Consider the following 5,704-nt stretch of genomic DNA (forward strand, 5'->3'; position numbering starts at 1 on the left):
CCAGTATTTTCTGTAGAGGATGAACTAGAACGCCAGAATCCAATGTATCCTCAGGTAGTAAGGAAAACGCTGCCAGGAGGTATGATAACATAGGCCCTAGGGCCCTGTCACGCCTCTTTCAGCTTGGCTTATTTATGAAAACTACTAGTACGGTGGGAACCATATTTTTTTCAACAAAGCTATTTAGCACAGTTTCATTTTTGTGAATTTTTATCAGAGTAGTGACTCACTTAACATAAGTGACCAAAGCCTCATCCCTGTTTTGACACTAGTATATGCCTTTACATAGACGAGTACAGATACCCTCTAATCATAAAAATATTATTATTGTAAAATTAATAAATACTACTTATCAGGTACATACTATGGGCCAGACACTGTGATAATCACATTTCACATGCTGTCACATTTAGTCCTCACAATAATTCTGGGAGGTAAAGATTATTGAGTCATTTAATGGATGAGGAAAATGAGGCATTTCTATCCATGGGAACACACTTTAACAATAAAAGTTAATATTTGATTTACCACAAAAATGTCTAGCATTAAATCTATTTTATATAATTTGACAAAGTTACTCATCACTAAACGTAGCCTAGTGCCCCTCTCAAAAATGATGATGCGTTTATGTGTTTACTGAGAGAGTACCTTTACCTTTAGCCCTAGAAATTCTCTCACTTTCTAGACTTAACAATACCTCCTTATACAGGCATTCTTTCAATTACCAATAAAGAGACAGTCACGCAGACATTTCAAGTGACTTTCCCAAATGTTACAAAGCAGATCAATAATGAAAATTGGAACACAATGCACATTTCTTTACATTTTACCCTGTTTTGCAAACCTTCAAAGGAGTACTGTTTATTTGAAAAATATGTAACTATTAAAAAAAGCTCTTGATATAGTGCCTTAAAATTGTGATTAATAAACATATCTTCTCTATTTTCATAAATGTTGTTAAGAAATAATATTCCAGAATACACCAAGAAATCCTCATATGGATTTTTATTTTTTAAGCCACAGTGGCAGAGGCTGCTAGTTGCCTCCCCATATCCATTCTCTCCATTTTTCCTACTAAGAGAATACTGATCTTAGCTGGGCACATTGACACCTGGAATAAAAGGCTTTTCCTAGGATCCACTGTTGTTGCTTGAAGTTGTTTGAATAGTTCTGACTAATGACATGGAAGCAGAAGTGTTGTGAGGGACACCCAGGAAGTCTCCTTAAAGGGATCTGGCTCACCTGGGGGGGATTATTGTTTTTTGTTTTGTTTTGTTTTTTAATGAAGTATAGTTGATTTATAATGTGTTAATTACTACTGTACAGCAAAGTGATTCAGTTATACATATCTATGTATTTTTTTTAATATTCTTTTCCATTATGGTTTATCATAGGATATTGAATACAGTTCTCTGTGCAGTACAGTAGGACCTTATTTTGGGGGGTCATTGTTAATGACAATAACAGATTATGACCCATTGAACAAAGTAGGGATTCATGACACCATGTTAATATAAATAATAACTGAATACATTGAAATTTTGAGGGGGAATGAGATATTTACATAGTCTTTATGTACCTGCCCACAAATTATGTACTAATTACTAAAGGGAAAGTGCAGCTTTACAGGTGAGAAGCCTGGGAGGACTACCTTAATCATGAGGTCAGTGTGAGCATCATCCCTAAGTCAAAATCATGAGTCATCTGACAAGATGCAATGAGAAAATAAAGTATGACACCCCTGCCAAAGACGCATACCCTGAACCTAATGATGAGAAAACAGTAGACAAACTCAAACTGTGGGACATTATACAAAGCAATTCGTGTAATCTTCCAAAGGGTCAAAGTCATGAAAACCAAGAAAAAAACTCAAAGGATGGAAAGTTGTCCTACACTAAAGGAGACTAAAGATATGAAATTTCTAGACTTGAAAGTTCTAGTCTAGACATGAAAGTTCTAGACTTGATCTTTCTGATATAGAAGGCATTATTGGGACTACTGATGAAACTTGAATGTAATCTGAGGATTAGATGGTAGTAGTAAGCTAAAGTTAATTTCTTGATTTTTATGGTTGCACTATAGCTTTGTAGAACATTCTCATTTGCAGGTAATACACATTAAGCTATTCAAGGGTTATAGGGCATCATGTCGGCAGCTCAACCTTAATGGTTCAGAGAAAAAAGTTTTTTGTATTGTTATTGTAACTTTCTGTAAGTTTGAGATCATTTCCCAAGAAAGTGACAATTTTCCAAAACATGAAAGATATCATCAAGCCATGGATTCAAAAAGGGCTATAAAACCCAAGCATGATGAGTACATAGAAACCACACCTGGGTACATCATTATGAAACCTGACCTCAGAGTTCTTTCTGAGCTCCCAGAAGCAATTTCTCCCACCCCACCACTACCAGGAATCTCCAAACCTTAGAGTGTAGATCCAGTGAGACATTTCACGCTATGAATAGAAAAATATATTTCCCTACCCCTTACCAAGGCCTTCTTCCTTTGCTGCTTCAGGATTTTTGATGAACAGCACATCCATTTTATTCAGGGTACATCCAAGCCCACTGTCCTGAGATCCAGACCACTCAGTCACAAAAACACACGGTAGAGGTCCAAAGGCTGGGGGGTTCAGTCTTCAACATTTCTACCTTTATGACTCCCAGTGAATATAGAGCTGTACCAATTCAATTCCATTCTTCATCACAGGGTTTTTCCCCCATCTTGAATTAAAGAGAAGATCAGACCTTCTTGCTATATTTCAGCATGCTGTGCACCATGAGCAAATTCTTAGGTAAGACAAAAACATAACCCTTAAGGGCAAGTAATAACTGTTCAGATATAGGTAGGACAATCATTTATCTCAGTTTGCCCAGGACAGTTCTAGTTTACACCTATGTTATCCCAGCACCACCTGTCACACTCAGAGTGACCCTGATTTGGACTATCAATTACATGGCCATTAGGGATAGCATGGATTAAAACAAAACTTTGAGGGAAAACTCTGTATGTAGTAGATAGTTGATATTTGAAGTTTATTGGTTGGTTTGTTGGTTGGTGAGTTGTTATATTTGGGAAACCCACCATCCTGTGCATCTTAGAGGAAAACAGGGCATAGGCAGTCAGTTGTGTTCATGATCTAATCTTGGACAATTATGGAGTCCTTGCCAGAGCTTCGAATCAGGAGCAAATGAAAAGGAAGCTTTACTAGACCTTATTCTGGTGGTGAGTGGTGACCTCCTGTGACTACCATCCAGAGTAGTGGGGACAGCAGTGGTCAGGATCACTGGTAGCAGTTGTTTCCCAGGCACAGTGTTCTTGTGTCATGACCTATCTCTGTTGTCAGCTAGAAAATTTTCCTTAGTTCTTGCATATTATTTTCTGAACGTAGTTCTCCAATGCTTTCATCAATTCCATGAGTTACTTGTTCTAATTCTTTTTCTTCTGATGCTTACAAACTTGGTTTCTACTATCAGTAACCAAGAAAATGAATACATCCAGCTAACAATACTAAACAGAACTCATACTTTCTTAAAAAAAGAAGTCTGTTTCAAAGGTGAAAGGAATTCTCCTGCTTTGGTTCAGAACACTGAGAGAAACATTTTAGTTTTAGTTTTTTTTTATTTTTAACTTCTTTATTGGAGTATAATTGCTTTACAATGTTGTGTTAGTTTCTGCTGTATAACAAAGTGAATCAGCTACATGTATGCATATATCCCCATATTCCCTCCCTCTTGTACCTCCCCTCCACCTTTCCTATTCCACCCCTCTAGGTGGTCACAAAACACCAAGCTGATCTACCTGTGCAATGCAACTGCTTCCCACTAGCTATCTATTTTACATTTGGTAGTGTATATATGTTAATACTACTCTCTCACTTAATCCCAGCTTACACTTCCCCCTCCCGTGTCCTCAAGTCCATTCTCTACATCTGCCTTTATTCCTGTCCTGCCCCAAGATTCACCAGAACATTTTTTTTTAGATTCCATATATATGTGTTAGTATACGGTATTTCTTTTTCTCTTTCTGACTTACTTCACTCTGTATGACAGACTCTAGGTCCATCCACCTCACTACAAATAACTCAATTTCATTTCTTTTTTATGGCTCAGTAATACTTCATTGTATATATGTGCCACATCTTCTTTATCCATTCATCTGTCGATGGACACGTAACTTGCTTCCATGTCCTGGTTATTGTAAACACTGCTGCAGTAAACATTGTGGTATATGTCTCATTTTGAATTATGATTTTCTCAGGGTATAACTCTAGAAGTGGGATTGCTGGGTCACATGGTAGTTCTATTTTTAGTTTTTTAAGGAATCTCCATAATGTTGGCTGTATCAATATACATTCCCACCAACAGTGCAAGAGGATTCCATTTTCTCCACACCCTCTCCAGCATTTATTGTTTGTATATTTTATGATGATGCCTATTCTGAATGGTGTGAGGTGATACCTCACTGTGGTTTTGATTTGCATTTCTCTATGATTAGTGATGTTAAGCATCCTTTCATGTATTTGATGGAAATCTGTATGTCTTCTTTGGAGAAATGTCTATTTAGGTCTTCCGCCCATTTTTTGATTGGGTTTTGTGTTTTTCTGATATTGAGCTGCTTGTATGTTTTGGAGATTAATCTTTTCTCAGGTTGCTTCATTTGCAAATATGTTCTCCGGTTCTGAGGGTTGTCCTTTCATCTTGCTTATGGTTTCCTTTGCTGTGCAAAAGCTTTTAAGTTTCATTAGATACCATATGTTTATTTTTGTTTTTATTTCCATTTCTCTAGGAGGTGGGTCAAAAAGGATCTTTCTGTGATTTATGTTGTACTGTGTTCTGCCCAAGTTTTCCTCAAAGAATTTTGTAGTGTCTGGCCTTACATTTAGGTCTTTAATCCATTTTGAGTTTATTTTTGAGTATGGTGTTAGGAAGTGTTCTAATTTCATTCTTTTACATGTACCTGTTGAGTTTTCCCAGCACCACTTATTGAATAGGCTGTCTTTTCTCCACTGTATATTCTTGCCCCCTTTATCAAAGATAAGGTGACAACATGTGTGTGGGTTGATCTCTGAGTTTTCTATCCTGTTCCATTGATCTATCTTTCTGTTTTTGTGCCAGTACCATACTGTCTTGATTACTGTACCATACTGTCTTGATTACTGTAGCTTTGTAGTGTAGTCTGAAGTCAGGGATTCTGATTCCTCCAGCTCCGTTTTTCTTTCTCAAGATTGCTTTGGCTATTCAGGGTCTTTTGTGTTTCCATACAAATTGTAACATTTTTCGTGCTAGTTCTGTGGAAAATGCCATTGGTAGTTTGATAGGGATTGCATTGAATCTGTAGATTGCTTTGGATAGCATAGTCGTTTTCACAATGTTGATACTTCCAATCCAAGAACATGGTATATCTGTCCAACTGTTTGTATGACCTTTCATTTCTTTCATCAGTGTCTGATAGTTTTCTGCATACAGGTCTTTTGCCTCCTTAGGTAAGTTTATTCCTAGGTATTTTATTCTTTTTGTTGCAATGGTAAATGGGAGTGTTTCATTAATTTCTCTTTCAGATTTTTCATCATTAGTGTATAGGAATGCAAGAGATTTCTGTGCATTAATTTTGTATCCTGCTACTTTACCAAATTCATTGATTAGCTCTAGTAGTTTTCTGGTAGCATCCTTAGGATTCTCTATGTATAGTATCATGTCATCTG

Source organism: Orcinus orca, chromosome 1 (assembly GCF_937001465.1).
Source record: "Orcinus orca chromosome 1, mOrcOrc1.1, whole genome shotgun sequence".
Classification (NCBI taxonomy): Eukaryota; Metazoa; Chordata; class Mammalia; order Artiodactyla; family Delphinidae; genus Orcinus; species Orcinus orca.